The sequence below is a fragment of the Eulemur rufifrons genome, chromosome 7 (genome assembly GCF_041146395.1).
Source record: "Eulemur rufifrons isolate Redbay chromosome 7, OSU_ERuf_1, whole genome shotgun sequence".
NCBI lineage: Eukaryota > Metazoa > Chordata > Mammalia > Primates > Lemuridae > Eulemur > Eulemur rufifrons.
Window position 1 is genome coordinate 161451419 of NC_090989.1, and position 20644 is coordinate 161472062.

At 36.4% G+C, this 20644-nt stretch overlaps 1 protein-coding gene across 23 annotated transcripts in view; it reads left to right on the top strand.

Annotated features, from left to right (window-relative positions):
- Positions 1 to 20644, top strand: part of SLMAP (sarcolemma associated protein) — a 145498-nt gene that overhangs the window by 12916 nt on the left and 111938 nt on the right. The gene's annotated exons all lie outside the window — the stretch shown is intronic.

Below are 20644 nucleotides of genomic sequence, written 5' to 3' on the forward strand. Positions count from 1 at the left end.
AGTGATCTTCCTGCCTTAGTCTCCCAAGTAGCTGGAACTACAGGTGTACACCACCATGCCTAGTTAATTTTTTCTATGTTTAATAGAGATGGGGTCTCACTCTTGCTTAGGATGGTCTTGAACTCCTGAGCTCAAGTGATCCTCCTGCCTCAGCCTCCCAGAGTGCTAGGATTACAAGGCGTGAGCCATCGTGCCTGGCCAGTTGCACAACTCTTAATTGTACACATAAATAGGCAATTGTATAGTATGTTAATTATATCTCACAAAAGCTCTTATAAAAAAAGGGAAGTGAGTAAATGAGTATTCAAATGTAGGTAGGATTAATAGCAGCTTTTTTGTTTGGTTTTGATTTTTTTGAGACAGAATCTTGCTCTAGAGTGCAGTGGCAGGATCATAGCTCACTGCATCCTTGAACTCCTGGACTTAAGCGATCCTCCTGCCTCAGCCTCCCCAATAGCTGGGATCACAGGTGTGCAACCGTAACTATTTAATTGTGTTTTTTTGTTTGTTTTTTTTTTCATAGAGACAGGTCTTGATATGTTGCCCAGGCTGGTCTTGAAGTGATCCTCCTGCCTTAGCCTCCCAAAGTGCTGGGATTAAAAACAGAAAAATTAGCTGGGTGTTGTGGTGCACACCTATAGTCCCAGCTACTCGGGAGGCTGAGGCAGGAGGATTGCTTGAGCCCGTAAGTCTGAAGTTGCAGTGAGCTACAATGATGCCACTGCACTCTACCCAGGGTGATAGAGTGAGACTGTCTCAAAAAAAAAAAAAAAAAAGAAAGATGAACCTGACTTAGATTGCATTTCAGGAAGACTGTGAATAAGTCACCATTTCCAAGAAACTGTTTACAATGTTAAGTGAGGACTTTTTGTACAGGGTTGCTGGGGCAATAGGGCAAAAATCTTTAGGGATCCAAGGCACAAACCTAAAGGGGTAAGAATCTTAGAGTTACAACTGTGGCAAAAGCAACACTTCCCCTTAATTCATCTAGATAACCCCAATAACTAAATTGGTATGTCCTAAGATGGGTTGTGAAACGCCCTTATGCTCTAGCATACTGATTTCATATTAGGGTGATTGGAAAATGATGAAGGTTGCTTTCATAGGTGTAGTGAGTGGATAAGATTTGAAGATTCCAAAGTACAATTTCTTATTTTCAAGATTATATTTCTCTTGGCATATTTAAAGATTGCACTTATGTGCATACTTTTAAGGTGTATTTTTTTGTTGATCATTTAAAATTATGCAATAAGGTCATTTAAATAGCATTTCTGAATACTTCAAATAAAAAATGAAAGAAGTTAAATGGATTATTATGAAGAAAATATTACATGTGATTGTCCAAGTCAGAGATAGGTATCAAGTGATACACCCTACTTCAGAATTTCGGTATGAAATATACATACATTTTTAGAAACAGGTTTTTGCTCTGTCACTCAGACTGGAATGCAGTGGCACATTTGTATTATAGCTTACTGCAGCCTTGAACCCCTGGGCTCACGCAATCTTCCTGCCTCAGTCTCTTAAAAAAAAAAAAAAATACTATCTTTTTTTCTTTTTTATATTTTCTTGTGGAATTTCAGGAATGCCATCAGTCTCTTGAGTAGCTGGTACTAGAGGTGTATGCCACCACACTCAGCTAATTTTTCCTATTTATTTTTTGTAGAGGTGGGATCTTGCTATGTTGCCCAGGCTGGTCTCAAACTCCTGGGCTCAAGCGATCCTCCTGCCTCAGCCTCCCAAAGTGTTGGGATTATAGGTGTGAGCCACCATGCCCAGCCTGAAATATATTTTGAAACATAAAACTTATGTAGTAGTATTAATACTAGTCTTGCCATTTTAAATTGATATTCTAAGCTGAGGCTTGTTAATAATTGTCAGTTTTGTGGAGGCAGTTTTCACATAAGCGCTAGGTAAGTTTATTGGCATTATACTTGGTTTTAATCTTTTTCCCCCTTTTCCCTTACCAGTGATCTGACTTGAGAATTATCTTACAATTTTATCCTTTGTTTTAGCTGTAGCTATTTTGAAAGCTGACATAACAATAGATAAACTATTCGAATAATATGTGAGAAGGTGTTTAAAAAGAACTTTCAAACATTAGGTGGTAGTGTTATTATTACTTATTAGTTGTTAGTCATTATTGCTTTCTTCTTTCAATAATCTTTATTATTACTGCTTCGTCATCATAGTGGTATGGAGTCTCAGGTGTGCTAAGGAAACTATAGACGTTAACAGACAATTATTTTTTGAAATGGCTGTTTTGTTGTAGGCCTCCTGGTTGGCTGTTTTCCTCTGTGTTTCATATTACATATATGAATATATAAATTTCATATACATACCTAAATACAGAATAAAACACTTTATATGTGAAGTGTTTAATCTTGATATTTAAGTCCTGCTGCCAAAATATTATTCCCTAAACCAAATATTTGGAGTGTTGGTATCTGAATGTCGGAGTTGGAGAAGAAAATCTTGTATTTTCCAAGTTCAGCCACTTTAAAAAGACTTGTGGAAGTGGGTACTCTTTCTCCTTTCTTGAATCAGTGTCATAGCTTCAGTTTTATGACTATACTACTCTGATAATAGTAGCAGTTGTTTTACAACTCACCTAACCTATCCATTTTCTTTGCTTTTGAATTTTGAATTTCCTGGTTGTCTTTGGAGTTGGGCTGGGTAAATCTGAGTTAAGTAAGTGATACAGGCATAAAAAATAAAAATTTATATAATGTTTATTTGTATGTTTAACATTGTTACTTTTATTACGTTTCTCATTTTCTGTTGCTATCACATGTGAGTTTTGCACTAATTCAGACTTTGTCGGGTTTTTTTTTTTTTTTTTTGAGGCAGAGTCTTACTCTGTTGCCTGGGCTACAGTACAGTAGTGTCATCATAGCTCACCGCAAGCTCAAATTCCTGGGCTCAAGTGATTCTCCTACCTCAGCCTCTCGAATAGCTGGACTGTAGGCGTGCACTGGCATACCTGGCTAATTTTTCTATTTTTTTTTTATAGAGACGGGGTCTGACTCTTGCTCAGGCTGGTCTTGAACTCCTAGCCTCAAGCAATCCTCCTGTCTCGGCCTTCCAGAGTGCTAGGACTGTAGGTGTGAGCCACTGTGCCCTGCTGATTTTGTGGTTTTTATCTGTTGACTATTTTAAATAAGTCTGGATATGTTTTGGACAAGTTCTATAGATTTTGTTGTTACTCTAAATCACAATTGTTGAGTGAAGGTTTAATGCTTTCTTCATGCAATTTTACGTATTGCCACAGTTCTTATTGATTTGTCTCATCTCTTAATATTTTGAACTTTGATTATGTCTAACTCTTAATTTAACCGTTAATTATATGAGGGTTCTGAATTAGCTCTTTGATTATAATGCCCTAATTAGTTTATAATCTCCTTAAAGGCAATTGTAATAGCCTATGCTACCTTGTAGCTCTACAGTATAGGTATAGTGCCTGGCATGTAGTAGGTGGTTAAAAAAATTATTGCCAACACCATCCTTTCTCCAAAGAAATTATGGAAGTGCTAGCTTAAGAAATTTGTCTTTTTTTTTTTTTTCCTTTTAAAAAGCCTCTTAGGAGAAAATGTAGGAGAATATCTTTATGACCTTGGATTAGGGAAGGATATCATAAGTAATTTATAGGAAGCACACATTGAAGGAAAAGATTGATAAATTAAAACACATTAAAATAATTTTATTCATTTGAAAGTAGAATGGCTGGGCACCATGGCCTGCGCTTGTCGTCCCAGCTACTTGGGAGGCTGAGGCAGGAGAATCATTGAAACCCAATAGTACAGTATGATCGTGCCAGTGAATAGCCACTATACTCCAACCTGGACACCTAAAAAAAAAAAGAATAAAAAGTAAAGAAACTTAGGCAAAGATACTTGTAATACATATTACTTGCAAAGTATTAGTATCCAGAAAACAGAAAGAACTTGTCCAGATCAATAAAAAGAAAGGGAACCCAACAGAAAAGAAAGTCAAAAGAAACAAATAAGAATTTTATAGAAGAAGAAAGAAGAATGGCCAATAAGCAAACTCAAAATGTTCAGCGTAATTGGGAGAACTGTAAACTTAAGCCATGAGATCCTATTTATACTCATTTAAAAAATTGAATATCTGTGCACAGTGGCTCACGCCTATAATCCTAGCACTTTGGGAAACTGAGTTGGAGGATTGCTTGAGGCCAAGAATTTGACACCTGCCTAAGCAACATAGTGAGACCCCATCACTACAAAAAATGAAAAAATTATCCAGATGTGATGTTGTGCACTTGTAATCTTAGCTATTTGGGAGGCTGAGGTGGGAGGATCACTTTGATCCTGGGAGTTGGAGGTTTCAGTGAGCTATAATTGCACCACTGTACTTCAGCCTGGGCAACAGAGTGAGATCCTGTCTCTAAAAAAATAAATAAATAAAAAATGGAAAAAAAAGTTGGATAATATCAAGTGCGGGTGACACTGTAGAGCAACAAGAACCCTCATACTTTGTAGTTCATAATGGTGAATTACATTGATTGATTTTTGAATGTTAAACCAACTTTGCATTCCTAGAATAAATTTCACTTGGTTGTGACGTATTATCTCTTTTATACATTGCTGAATTTTATTTGCTTATATTTTGTTAGGAATTTTTGCATGTCTGTTCATGAAAGATTAGTCTTAAATGCTTCTGAGAATTCACCAGATGAAATTGTCTGGACCTGTATGTGTTTTGGTGGAAAGTTTTAAACTATAAGTTCAGTTTCTTTAATAGATACAGGGCTTTTCAGATTATTCTTAACTTTGGTATTTTGTATCTTTAAAGAAATTTGTCTGTTTCATGAAAGTTGTTGACATTATTGGAATACAATTATTCATAATATTGGCCGGGCGCGGTGGCTCACACCTGTAGTCCAAGCACTCTGGGAGGCCGAGGCAGGAGGATTGCTCGAGGTCAGGAGTTCGAGACCAGCCTGAGCAAGAGCGAGACCCCATCTCTACTAAAAATAGAAAGAAATGATCTGGACAGCTAAAAATACACAGAAAAAATTAGCTGGGCATGGTGGTGCGTGCCTGTAGTCCCAGCTACTTGGGAGGCTGAGGCAGGAGGATCACTTGAGCCCAGGAGTTTGAGGTTGCTGTGAGCTAGGCTGATGCCACGGCACTCTAGCCCAGGTGACAGAGTGAGACTCTGTCTCAAAAAAAAAAAAATTCGATCATAATATTATTTTATGTTTGGGATCTATAGACTCTATAGTGATGTCACCTCTCTTGTTCCCAATGTTGGTAATTTATGCCTTTTTTTTTTTAAATCACTTTGACTAAAGGTTTATCAACATTATTGATCTTCTTAAAGAATCATTTTTTTCCCTTACATTTTTCTCTGTTGTTTTTCTGTTTCTATTTCATGGATTTCTGTTCTCAATTATTTCCTTCTTTGTTTAGTGAATTTTTCATTCATTTCCTGCATTGTTTTTGTGGTTTCTTTGTGTTGGGTTTCTATTTTCTCTTGTATTTCGTTGAGCTTCCTTATAATCCATATTCGAAATTCTTTATCAGTCATTTCAGTATTCTCGTTTTGGTTGGTTTCTGTTGGTACAGAGTTATTGTTTTCTTTTGGGGGTGCCCTTTCACTCTGACTTTTCATGTATCCAGGGATGTTTGACTGACTCCTTCTCAACTGGAGCAGCTTTTGCTTCTTATTTTTGGATTGTCTTTTGATTATATAATGGCACACCCAGTTTAATCTTTGAGACAGTGGGTGGTGCTTGTGGGTGAGACTCAAACACACCCTGTATGATTGAGTCAGTAAATGCTGTAAATGGTGTGCAAATTGACCTCCCTGTCAGTAGGTGGCACTTAGGGATTATACCAGTCATAATGATGCTATAGTTCCCTAACACCCTGATGGAATAAGTCATTTTAACAAATAAGATTTTATGACCAGTTGAAAATTTATATCGTTTATACCAAAATCATTTTTGAATGGAAAATTTTGTAAAGTGTTTAAACATTTCTTGTCATCTTAAATATAATAAAGGCTATAACTTAACCTTTTCTTTGTGACCTAGTTGCATTTACTAATAGAGTTATGCACTTAGGGGCATTAAAGATTATAGATTTTTTGCCCCAGGGCTAAGTGACTTTAAATTATCATATTTTAAAATTCTAATATATGAGTTTTACATATGAGTTTTGGTTCTTCTAGGTTGTGTTTTCTGTGTCAGTTATTCCCATAGAAACTGTATAGAAACACAATAACTACACATATATGTAAATTTGGCTCTGTGAGGAACTATGTGAACTTTATAGTACATGGACTTAGCCATCTGCTCCCACACTTCTCTTTTTTCCTTCTTGATACCAAGTTAGTACATTATAAGTAAAGTATTACTACAGTCTATGATAAATATATTCCTGAAACCTTTTAGAAAAATGTTAAGATTTTTTTACATAAGATCAGGTCACAAATGGCCATGAAATCTCTTCAGCTTCTCTTTACAATTTGTTGTTTTGTGTTATATTTTCAAGTTAACTATGTAGCTATGTTAATTGAAAAATACGTGATGAGTACCGTTATAGTTCTTTCGCATTTATCAGTCTTCTACTACTCCTCTAGGTGATAGAGATAAAATAAAAAGTGTCTGACTTCTTGAAACCTAAAGTCTATTTGAATAAGACTGAATATAAAACCTTTAAGTATAGTATAATATTTTAATAGCAGTGTATGCCTGGATGTTACATGATATTATAAAGGAGGAGTGTCTAGTTCAGTGTGTCAGTTAGTTTATGCTAGCTATACTGTGTATTAAACAACCCCAAAACTCAAGTGCCCTATAACAACAAAAATTTATTTCTTGGCTCATATTACATGTTTAGATAGATGGCAGTTTTATCTATGGTTATTCTTTCTTCTGGGATTCAGTCTGAAGGAACAGTGTCTATCTGGGACATGTATGTTCTGGTGGTAGAAAGGAAAGGGCTACGAAGAACCATGGAATTAAAGCTCCTGATCAGAAGGGGCACATATCACTTCCACTCACATTTTATTGGCCAAAGCAAGTCACATGGCCATGCATGATACAGAAGTATAATTAATACTCATATGGGAAGAATTGGTAGAATAATTGAGTAGAGTAATATATTCTACGACAGTCAACTTTGTTCCCAACTTCCTAAGTGAAAATTAGCTTTGGGGTCTATCAAATAAGAATGCATTTTATTAGGTCATTAAATATGAAATGTCTGATTTTGGATAAAAGTGTAGTTTATTATATCTCAGACAATAAGCAGTACAGTTAATCAAAGTATGTATCTAAACTGTCGACACGGTTTTGCCATCTTAATTGTAGCTTGTTTATGCTAGCATGAAGGAGTAAAGACAAGTGGCTTGTTAGAGAAACTTGAGTGATTTTATGTGACATCATATGAGGGAGGGGACAGAAGATAAGACATAAAACATAGATTAGGACCAAGTCGTTAAGTACTTTAATGTCATGTTTTTTCCTTTAGGAACAGGTGGAAAGTTCTAAAAGATTTTAAGAAATAGGATCATATGGTTAAATCTTTGTTTTCAGAAGAGCAGTCTTGCTGATAATGTGGAAGACTTTGGCATTATGCCTAGAGGGAAGGTGACCTGGTAAAGTGATATAGTAAAAAGGACAGTTAGAGATAAATTCCTGTAGTGCAACCAGATCATCTGGATAGAGGGAGATAGATTTGGTACTTACCAGCTCATGTTGTGAAAGTTGCAGGAAATACACTCCCAGGGACGTTTGTAGATGTCTAGAAAAGTAGAAGCTGGGGAAGAACCCTGGGGATGACCAACATTTGAACAGCTGGCAGGGAAAAAGAAAGCAGACTTGAAAGAACATCCAGAGAAGTAGGAGAACCAGGAAAGATTGGATTTGTGATATATAAGGTAGGGTGAGAGTTTTTAAGAAGGGAGTTGGTTTTTTTTATTTATTTTTATTTTTTTTGAGACAGAGTCCCGCTCTGTCACCTTGGCTAGAGTGCTATGGTGACAGCCTAGCTCACAGCAACCTCAAACTCCTGGGCTCAAGCAATCCTCCCAAGTAGCTGGGACTACAGGCATGTGCCACCATGCCCGGTTAATTTTTTCCATGTAATTTTAGTTGTCCAGCTAATTTCTTCCTATTTTTTAGTAGAGACGGAGTCTCGCTCTTGCTCAGGCTGGTTTTGAACTCCTGAACACAAACGAGCCACTCGCCTCAGCCTCCAGAGTGCTAGAATTACAGGCATGAGCCACCATGCCCGGCCAAGAAAGGAGTTGTTAATAGCACTCAAATGTCACTTTATAAGGGCTGAAAGTAGTCCTTGGATTTGGCAAGTAGGGGCCTGTCTCATCAGTGGCTTGAAGGCTATTCAGTAGACCGGTGGGTGTGGAAGCTCACTGGCATTTGTGGAAATGGACATTGTTAAGGAAAAAAACTATTTAGTGACACTTGTTAAAGCACAATAAGGAAGACTTTATTCAGGACCATTGAGAGAGGTATAGGGACCACTGCAATAGCGTCTTGCAGTAGAAGAGAGAGATTGGGTTCAACTCCGAATACAACATGGGCAAGGAGGACTCTATAGCCAAGAACTAGTATAGGGGTCCATGGATGGAAAATTACTAAGAGGAAACATCAGGGGTAAGGGGGATTCTGGCTAAAATGACCTAACAGGATTTTTGCTGGAGATAGGCTGGGATGTTCAGATATCACCTGGGGGATGGTAGAGGATGAGGAACCTGATCAGATATCTAGGATAATCAGATATTAAGGATGATCAGATAATCGAGAATGGGGGTTCTGAGTAAACTAACTGAGCAGGGTTCTTTTGCTAAAACTGGATTTAACAAGGAAGTACACAGATGGGCCTAAAAGGTTCAGAAGCCTGACTAAAAAGTTTGGCCAAGCAAATAATCTTTGTCAACATGAGTGACATTGTTAAAAATATATAGAAATTTGGCTGGGCATGATGGCTCACACCTGTAATCCTAGCACTCTGGCAGGCCAACGTGGCAGGATTGCTTGAGCTCAGGAGTTTGAGAGCAGCCTGAGCCAAGAGCAAGACCCCCATCTCAACTAAAAATAGAAAAATTAGAAAATAGAAAAAGTAAAATTGCTGCTATATACTTACAGTGGGCCAAAACTCATAAAAAGCCATTCCTCTAATCTCTTTCTTCCACTGTCCCCCTTCCTAAAATAAGTTTTTCTATCCTAGAACTCATAAGTTGTATTTGAAATATATATTTCAGCACATCCTTATGATCTTTGTATTCATGGATAGAGTTTTCTGACAGTGCAAATATTTTATTTGACCCCTTTGCTCCAAAGCCACTTAATTTTATGTTTCCTATTAAATTTAGAGTAAATTTTTAATATTTCTCCTCTACTTAAAATTAACTACTTAATTTCTAGCTTCCTAGTTTATAACATACTTCCACATACAAGACCTCATTTTATATGGTATAAATTCAGGGGAATTATTAGTGTTACATGTTCAGTTAATAAAATTGCTTCATAGCTTCAATTTTATTATACTTAATGTTGAAAGTACATTTTAATAGGTAATCTTATATTGAGCACCTACCACACAAATAAGAATGCAAAACTAGGGCCAGGCACGGTGGTGGCTCATGTCTGTAATCCTAGCGCTTTGGGAGGCCAAGGCGGGAAGATTGCTTGAGCTCAGGAGTTCAAGACCAGCCTAAGCAAGAGTGAGACCCCCGTCTGTACTAAAAATAGAAAAATCAGCCGGGCGTAGTAGTGCTCGCCTGTAGTCCCAGCTACTCTCAGGAGGCTGAGGCAGGAGGATCACCTGAGCCCAGGAGTTTGGGGTTGCAGTGAGCTATGATGAGCCACTGCACTCTACCCAGGGCGACAGAGAGAGACTCTGTCCCGAAAGCAACAAAAAATATTTTTAAAATATATTATATGTATATATAAATGTTAAAACTTTGTAATTCAGCACAAATTAGAAATTCAGTAGCCATAGGTGAAATTCCCATAGATTTTTTTGGTGTTCTGCATTTTTAAAGCTAGGAACTTATCTTTGCATTTCTGTTAGTAAAAAAAAAAAAAAAAAATCAATTCTATGGAAAGCTTGTGTATATATGTGTAAATGTATATGTATGTAGCTGAATATACATTCAGTTCTTACTATGTCCAAAGTATATGAATGAGAGGCTCTCTGAGGATTGCTTAATGTAGGAATAACTGATTGTTATTTTACATTTGGCCAAAATTAAAATTTTTGTCATAGGTCTTATAATATTCAATAAATGGATTCAATGTTTTAGTATCCATCCTGACACACTCCCAGCTTTTAAAGAACGGCTATAGGAACTTACAAATCAAGGTAATAAAAAAAGTGAAATACTGTAGTAAAATATTAATCTTTTTGCAGTAGGTATATGTTTTGTGAATCATCAAATTATATTACTTAATTTTATATTATGTTAGCCACTTACTTTCTATTTATATAATTTTATAATAGTTTCCTAGTTTTGCATTCTTTTTTTTTTTTTGTCTGAGACAGGGTCTGACTCTGTCTCCCAGGCTAGAGTGCAGTGGCGTCATCATAGCTCACTGCAACCCCAAACTCCTGGGCTCAGGTGATCCTCCTGCCTCAGCCTCCTGAGAGTAGCTGGGACTACAGGCGAGCACTACTACGCCCGGCTGATTTTTCTATTTTTAGTACAGACGGGGGTCTCGCCCTTGCTTAGGCTGGTCTTGAACTCCTTAGCTCAAGCAATCTTCCCGCCTTGGCCTCCCAAAGCGCTAGGATTACAGACATGAGCCACTGTGCCTGGCCCTAGTTTTGCATTCTTATTTGTGTGGTAGGTGCTCAATATAAGATTACCTATTAAAATGTACTTTCAACATTAAGTATAATAAAATTGAAGCTATGAAGCAATTTTATTAACTGAACATGTAACACTAATAATTCCCCTGAATTTATACCATATAAAATGAGGTCTTGTATGTGGAAGTATGTTATAAACTAGGAAGCTAGAAATTAAGTAGTTAATTTTAAGTAGAGGAGAAATATTAAAAATTTACTCTAAATTTAATAGGAAACATAAAATTAAGTGGCTTTGGAGCAAAGGGGTCAAATAAAATATTTGCACTGTCAGAAAACTCTATCCATGAATACAAAGATCATAAGGATGTGCTGAAATATATATTTCAAATACAACTTATGAGTTCTAGGATAGAAAAACGTATTTTAGGAAGGGGGATAGTGGAAGAAAGAGATTAGAGGAATGGCTTTTTATGAGTTTTGGCCCACTGTAAGTATATAGCAGCAACCTTACTTTAAAAAAATGTATCATTTTATTAGCATATCATGTAGTTCTGAGCCTTAGTACTCTTACACAATGTTTTTCTATTGTAAAGCATGTATGTCAAAACCCAGAATCTGCACTGTCACTTCCTTATTGTAAACCTGGCTCTGCTACTAGTAACATAACATCCTTGAAACAGAACGTGAGTTCTCAGGGTCTTGAAAAACAGTTTGAGAATGAAAAAAAAAAGTTAAGGTATGAAAAACTTTGTAAGTTACTACTATTCCTTTAAAGATCGTGTCAATATTTTCAATATAATTTTCAAAAAACTATGAAATGAATTTCTATATCAACAGAAAACTCCAAAAATTGCTTATGTTTTTGGGCATAGCATCTAAATTGGCTCAAAATAAGTACTCAAAAATTGTAATTTTAGTGAATAGTAGAGATCTCTCATATTTGAACCAATTTACATACTTTAGAATTGAAACTGATTTATATAAAGACATATCTATTGATGATCTCAAATTTTGCTTGCTATTTTAGATTCAAATAAAATCGTCATATAGGTAAATCTAAAATAGTATTCAGAGTGAGAAGTAAAACCAGGATGTTTTAGTGGCCTATCTTTTTACTGTGTTCAAGGGGAATGGTTTGAACTTGAGCTACAGCTTTAATTGCATGTCTGTTACATGCAGGTATCTTGTTTAAAAAGAGAAGTGAAATAAAATGAACTGGTGACATTTGCCATTATTCTAACAAGAGTACTTTGAGTAAAAGAACAAATTTTTTTAATGATTGTGTTGATTAAATATTTAAAAATGCAACCTTCTTAGTGATGTTTTTATATAAAACACCTTTTGATATCAATTTTATAATTTATACTTTTTATGTATGCATAATGCTTTAAAATAAGATCAGTGCCTTTTTTTTCTTTTTCACATAAATGTATAAGTAAATTGGCAAAATCAGTCATTGTTAGAAATTGTCTTTATCTCCGTTGTCCCATTTGTTGCTGTATTGTAGTTTTTTCTTGTCTATTAGCCTTAATTCCTTAAAGTTGGGGGACTGTCCTATTTGCTTGTGTGTTCATTGTTGTAAGTTTAGTTAATATTGAATAGTTTTTAACAGGTTTTATATTTTCTCTTTAGATCTCTTAGATAGTGGTTTTGTCTATTCTATTTTACTTGAACTGTATCTTCATCTATAGAGGATTTTATCTTCTATATTGTGTGTTCCTTTAAATTGACCACTGTGAATTCTAAGTGTATGTAGTTATTTGTATCATTTGAGTAGTTAACTCTTTAGAAATGTTTAAACTCATTTATATTTTTAATTATACTAATGGTATAAAGAGTTAAGGAAATTTATTACTATGTTTAAACATTTAACAACACAAGCAATTTAATTTATGTAGGCTTCTTATGCCCTTCCAGTCAGTCTGTATTTTGAGGGAAATTCTTTTCTTCCTTGAAACTCTAGTTTTAGATCTAAGATATCTATGGTTTTTTGACTTATTAAAATTTCATTTCTAGATGTGAATTCCTAAAAAATATGCACAATATTTTATAGATACCAGAATGTTGTTGATCAGCTTAGCTAACATTCCTGTGTGCTAAGCATAGTTATAGGTAAACAAAAGTCCCTGACCCCATGAAGCTGACATTCTAGTGTAGAATGTGCCATCATCCATCTTTTGGATTTACCACAGCCTATTTAGGACAAATGGAATGCTGCTTATTTATTGACAGCGAATCCAACATAGTTTATTTGTCCTATAAATTTACTGTGCAAAAGCAATACTTTCGTGTGTCCCCAGAGTATTCTGGTAAATTACTAGCATTTGATGAAATCTATCCATATCTCCTTCAATTTTATAAATTTAGGTTATTTATATACCTTTTTAACCTTGTTCTTTTCTGACAAGTAAACTTTCAGTTAAATTATTTTTAAAAGTCATCAGGGAACTTTTTAGATGAGTCATTCAGTGATTTAGGTGGCAATTCTTTTTATTTTTTCCCTACTGAAACTCATCTTTCTACTTTCCTTAGTATGCATTTTTTTTTTTGGTTGACATTGGGTTTTGTTCTGTTGCCTGGGCCAGAGTGGGTTTTGTTCTGTTGCCTGGGCCATAGCTCACTGCAACCTCAAACTTTTGGGCTCAAAGGGATCCTCCTGCCTTAGTCTCTGGAGTAGCTGGGACTATAGGTGCGATCCACCATGCCCAACTAATTTTTCCATTTTTTGTAGACACAGGATCTCAGTATATTGCCCCAGCTGGTCTTAAACTCCTGGCCTCAAGCAATCTTCCTGCCTTGGCCTCCCAAAGTGCTAGGATTATAGGTGTGGCCTTTAGTATGCATTTTAATAGAAATTTTCAAACTTCTATTTGGACACTATACTTTCCTGGTTCTTAATTTTCTGACAGTTTGACATCTCCACCTTTGCATTGTCTGTAGTTACAACAGAGACATTGTCTTTATCCTTTCACTCCCCTGATTCTCTCTCAAAATTCACACATTTACAGTCTTAAATTATAACTTACAAGCACTTTATTTCAAAATTTGTGTCCTTTTCATGAATTTCTTAACCATTCTTTGTTTTTACTTTTTTAAAGTGTACACTATATTGGTTTTTATATATTAACAAAATTGTGCATCCATTACCACTATCTAATTCCAGGACATTTTCATCACTCCAGTAAGAAATCCTGTATTCATTAGCAGTCACTCCCCATTTCCTCTTTCCCACAGACCCTGGCAACCACTAATCTACTTTCTATCTCTATAGATTTGCCTATCTGGACATTTTGAATAAATGGAATCATATAACTTGGGCTTTTGTGTTTAACTTCTTTCATTTAGCATTTTCAAGTTTCCTCCAAATTGTAGTATGTATCAGTACTTCATTCCTTTTATTACCAAATAATATTCCATTGTAGAGATCGCATTTTATTTATCCTTTCATTAGTTGATGAACTTTTGGGTTGTTTCTATTTTCTGCTTTTGTCTATTATGGATAATGCTGCAATGAACGTTCGTGTACAAGTTTTTATGCGAACATGTGTTTTAGTTCGCTTGAGTATATACCTAAGAGTGGAATTGCTAGATCATATGGTAACTCCATGTTTAACATTTTGAGGAACTGCCAAACTGTTTTGCAAAGTGGCTATACCATTTTACATTCCCACCAGCAATGTATGAGAGTTCAATTTCTCCACTTCCTGGTGAATACTTGGTTTTTTGTTTTTTTTTTTTAAAGATAATTTATTCAAGTCACACTTTTCAATATGTATGTGTGCCCTTTTTATATAATGACCTTGAACCCACATTATAAATGCACCCCAGTTTTGTTTTTTTTTGTTTTTTTTTTCTTTTTCAATTTAATTTTACAGAATCAAAGAGTCTAACAGTATATCTTGTTAGATACAGTATGTCCTCATAATGTATACATTATTTCTTGTACAATGATATGAAATAATATGGGAAATATTCATGATAAATTATTAAGTGAACAGTGCAAGTTAAAAACAATAGTTTCATATTTTTTCCCCACCCCCCCTTTCCCGAGTCAGCACCTTCAAGTGTTACCACTCCCCAAACGGTGCGCAATGCACTCATTGTGTAGGCATACCCCCATCCCCTCCCCCACCCCCCACCTCAGTCTGATGTCCAATTGGTGTCGTTCCCAGATTTGTATTTAGGTAATGATCAGGGAAACCAATTTTCTGGTGAGTACATGTGATGCTTGTTTTTCCATTCTTGGGATACTTCACTTAATATAATGAGTTCCAACTCTCTCCAGGAGAACCATAGAGATGTCGTATCTTCATCATTCCTTATAGCTGAGTAATATTCCATGGTATACATATACCACAGCTTACTAATCCAATCATGTATTGATGGGCATTTGGGTTGTTTCCACATCTTTGCTATTGTGAATTGTGCTGCTTGAATACTTGTTATTGTCAGTCTTTTTTATTGTAGCCATCACATTGGTATGGGTGGTATCTCATGATTTTTATTTGCATTGTCCTAATGACTAATAATGTTGAGCATATTTTCATGTCCTTACCGGCCATTTGTATATCTTTTTTGGAGAAATATCTATTCATATCCATTTAAAAAAATTGGGTTTTTTTTAAATTGTTGAGTTGTATATTTAGAATACAATTCCTGTATTAGATAAATGATTTGCAAATATTTTCTTTCATTCTGTGAGTTGTCTTGATGGTATCTTTTTTTGTTTATTGTAGTAAAATATATATAACAAAATTTACCATATGTACATTTTTTTTTTTTTTTAAGAGAAGGTCTTTCTCTGTTGCCCAGGCTGGAGTGCAGTGACCTGATTATAGCTAACTATAGCCTTGAACTCCTGGGTTCAGGTGATCCCCCTGCCTCAACCTCCCAAGTAGCTAGGACTACAGGTGCATGTCTCTACACTTGTCTGTTTTTACTTTTTGTAGAGATGGGGTCTCGCCTAGGCTGGTCTTGAACTCCTGATCCTTCTGCCTCAGTCTCCCAAAGTGCTGGGATTACATACATGAACCACTACACCCAGCTCATTAGAACAATTTTAAGTGTGCAATTCAGTGGCATTAAGTACATTCACAGTATTGTGCAATGATCATCATCATTTATTTCTAGAACTTTTTCATCATCCCAAACAGAAACTCTGTACCCATTAAACAATAACTCTTCCTCTTCCTCTCCCACGGCCCCTGGTAACCTCTTTTCTACTTTATGTACATATGACTTTGCCTATTCTAGGTGGCTTAAATATGTAGAATCACACAATATTTGTCTTGATGGTATAGCATAAAAAGCATAAAAAATTTTAATTTTGATAAGTCTAATGTATATATTTTTTTCTTTTTCTTTTTGAGACAGGGTTTCATTCTGTTGCCTAAGCTAGAGTACAGTGGCGTCTTCATAGCTCACTGCAACTTCAGACTCCTCCTGGGCTCAAGGAATCCTCCTGTCTCAGCCTCCTGAGTAGCTGGGACTACTGGCACATGCCACCAACACCCAGCTAATTTTTGTATTTTTTGTAGAGACAAAAAATGATCCTCCTATCTCAGCCTCCCAAAGTGCTAGAATTATAGGAATAAGCTACTATGCCTAGCCTCTCTATTTTTATTTTTATAAATAACTTTTAATGATTTAAAAGTTTTTAATTTATTTTGTCACTATGCTTTTAGCATCATTTCTAAGAAGGCATTGCCAAATTTAAAGTCATGAAAGATTTAGCCATTTTTAGTACTTTCCTGCTTGACTGTCCCGTCTATGTTTATTTTTTATTATTTATTTTTTTGTTTGTTTGTTTTTTTTACATGCTGCACAGGTTTGTAGTGTCTATGTTTAAAACATTTACCTGGCCAGGCCCGGTAGATCATGCCTGTAAGCCCAGCACTTTGGGAGGCTGAGGTGGGAGGATTGCTGGATGCCAGGAGTTCAAGATCAGCCTGGGCAACATAGTGAGACCCTGTCTCTACAAAATAATAATAATAAAAAAAAATTAGCTAGATGTGGTGATATGCACCTGTAGTCCTAGCTCCTTGGGAGGCTGAGGTGGGAGCATCGCTTAAGTCTAGGAATTTGACATTATAGTGAGCTATGAATGGGTCACTGCACTCCAGCCTGACAGAGCAAGACCCTGTGTCTTACAAAGAAAAAATATCTACCAGTATAACTATCAAAGCTTTCATGGGAAGGATTTTATTAAGTGTTCTACTCTATTTTTTTTTTTAAAGATCAGGGTAGTAGTTTTCAAACTTTAGAGTCTCCTGTGATGTTTACTAAAACAAAGTTCCTCGGATGATTTTTGTACATGTGTAATAAATTTTTAGGAGACTTGGCATGATGTGGTTGAAAGAGTGTGGAATTAAATAGCCAGCATATTTAAAAAATTAGCTGGGCATCTTGGCCTTGAACTCCTGGGTTCAAGCTGGCTCGAGAGGCAGAGGCCCAGGAGTTTGAGGCTACAGTTAGCTATGATTGTGCTACTGCACTCCAGCCTGGGTGACAGAGCAAGACCTTGTCTCTCAAAAAACAAACAAACAAACAAAAAAACCCTCTAGCGTAGTGATTAACAGCATGGATCTTGGAGCCCAATTACCTGTGTGTGAATCCTGGCTGTGTCACTTCTTAGCTGTATGATTTCGAGCAAGTCATTTGCTTCCTTTCCTCCCTCATAGCATTATTGCAAGGATTAAACAGGCTGTATCTGTGAAACACTTAGAATATCTGTGAATATATGTATAACTTAGAATATCTGTGAAGCACTTAGAACAGTTTGGCAATAGTAAGGATCATATAAGTGTTAGCTATTTTACCCTTTAACTCAGTCATGTCATTTCTAGGCACATAACCTAAGAACATTATTAGAGATGTTATATAAAGATGTATAACAATTTCATCACAGAAACTAACTGCAAAAAATCTACCATATCTAGTGAGTAGACATATTGTTGAAAAAATTAATGAAATTTATGAAATGTCCTATAACTATTAAGTCACATTGTCAAAAAATACTTAATGCTGTGGGAACATATAAGTGAAATGTAGGTACCATGGAATGATTCAAATGAAAAAGTCAAATATACATCTATTTGTAGGGTATGTCTCTAAAATTTAAGAAAAATATACCAGGCAGGGAAATGAAATGTTAGTCTTGTAATGCAGCGGTCCCCAACCTTTTTGGCACCAGAGGCTGGTTTCATGAAAGACAATTTTTCCATTGATGGAGTGGGGTTGGGGGAGGGGGAACTCAGGTGGTGATGCAAGCAATGGGGAGCACCTCATCTCGCCAGCTCCTGCTGTGCGGCCCAGGGCAGGGGGGTAGGGGGCTGGGGGAGTGGGATGGGGTGGGGGTTGGAGCTCTGTGGCTGGGTCCTAACTGGCTGAGGACCAGTAGTTGGGGACCACAGTTATAATGCTTTTAAAGAAATATGTTAAACTCTTGACAGTGGTTATTCTTCAAAGCTGGGAGGGGTTATTTTAATTTTCTTCTGTACATTATTATATTCTCCTGATTTCTTTCTTTCTTTCCTTTCTTTCTTTTTAATATGAAAGGGAGGAGTGAGAAGAGGGGTGTTTCCTTTTTGTTTTTTTGAGACAGAGTCCCACTCTGTTGCCCCAGCTAGAGTGCAGTGGTGTCATCATAGCTCACTGCAGCCTAAAACTCTTGGGCTCAAGCTATCCCCCTGCCTCAGCCTCCCAAGTAGCTGGGACTACAGGTGTGTGCCACAATGCTGGCAAATTTTTCTATTTTTAGTAGAGACAGGGTCTCACTCTTGTTCAGGCTGGTCTCAAACTCGTGAACTCAAAGGGATCCTCCAGTCTTGGCCTCCCAGAGTGCTAGAATTACAGATGTGAGCCACCCTGCCTGGCCCTGATTTCAACAATAACTATTTTATACTTAAGGAAAGCAGAATAAAGTATTTTTGAAAAAGATCAAATAAGGTGAATAGCCTCATAATGTGACTAGAAAACCTGAGTCCTAGTACTAGTTCTGCTATTAAATAGTTATGAACATTGAATGAATTTTATCTCTTTTTGCTCATCTGAGAAATGAGGAGTTGGACTAAAATAAAAAAGACTGCGTAGTATTATAGATTGTAAAGAGCTGGAAAGTCAGGAGTGGGGAGTTAGGGATTGTGGCTGTGGAGATCACTGCAAGGGTTCATGTATTGATTTCACCTCTTATTACCTGGATGAATTTTGGCAAGAAATTTAGCTTCTTTGTACCTCAGTTTTCTTGTTTATAAAGTGGGGATAATAATACCTCATGGGTTTGTGAGAATTAAACAAGTTAATAAGGACTAAATAAAAGTTATTTTTACTGGTCTATAAAATCCTTTCTAATGTAGCCATTTATTGCAAAGAATTTTTTTGGCCAAGTGGGTGGTTCTTAAGTTTGTCATTTGAAAGTTTAGCTAATTTTTTATTTAGATATTTTCAAGATTGTGGAGACTATCAATTGTGAAGTAGAATATTTTGGACTTTGGACTTGCCCTCCTCTGCCCCAGATTTGTTTACTTGTCTTGTGTTCTTGTACAGGCAGCTTCTTTGGGGAAGTTATCTCATCGATAAGGGTATTTTGTAGACTTTTTCAGCACCAAAAATCTCTTATTTGATTTTCTAGAGTCTTACTCTTTTTGTTCTGAAGTTAATGTTACGTGTACCTTGATCTATCTGTAATTAAGTTACAGGGCTGTTTGGTTGTACCTATTTTTCTTCAAGTAATGTTTCTATTTTAGGCCGGGCGCGGTGTCTCACGCCTGTAATCCTAGCACTCTGGGAGGCCAAGGTGAGAGGATCGCTCGAGGACAGGAGTTCGAGACCAGCCTGAGCAAGAGCGAGACCCCGTCTGTACTAAAATAGAAAGAAATTATACGGACAACTAACAATATATATAGAAAATATTAGCTGAGCATGGTGGCGCATGCCTGTAGTCCTAGCTACTCGGGAGGCTGAGGCAGGAGGATCACTTGAGCCCGGGAGCTTGAGGTTGCTGTGAGCTAGGCTGATGCCACCGCACTCACTCTAGCCTGGGCAACAAAGTGAGACTCTGCCTTGAAAGAGATAAATCTGAATATGTGGAAATCACTTTTAGCGTTAGCAACCATATTCATATACTAAATTCATTTTTGGAACCCTGAACAAATACTGAAGAAATAGATTACTTTTGTAATATTGTATCATTTTCTTTCACTGACTATATGAGCTACTTAATTTAGTCTTCAGTGAATAGTGACTCAGCTATTGCATTGTTTTGGAAATTTTTGTGAGCAAATCACTCTGTGGTGCCTTAGTTTGTAGTGGCAGTCATAATGAAAATGATTATATTTTTTCTCTGTAGTGATAAGAATGAAAATTGTATTTTAATACATTTATTCTTAGATCTTCCGAAGCTGTCCCCAATCTCTGCATTGTGCAGCTGCAGAGGCAGCCCAATACAGGGATCATTATTTCTGTCTTAAAGTTAGCAGAGGGTATGGCAGGAGTTTTCCACAGTTAAGGGATACAGTTTGTTACTTATAACAGTTGTTAGAGGATATTCTCTGCTAATTTTAATAACTGTTGTTCATTAGACATATCTAGCCAACCTCCATCCATCACAGGAGAGAGTGTGTGTCTCCTGGCTTGACAGTTAGGTAAAGCCAGCCCAAGAGAGCTTTGTGACCTAATGACAGAGGGGAGAGCTCTTGCCTTAGGGATTGGATTTTTTTTTTTAGGATGAGTTGTTTGTGTAAGTATAAATGTGGAAGAATTACTACTCTACATGTCAAATATATTATCTTCCCAGAAATTTAGCTCAATACTTCTGAGTTCCCCAAGTGTGTACTGTTAGT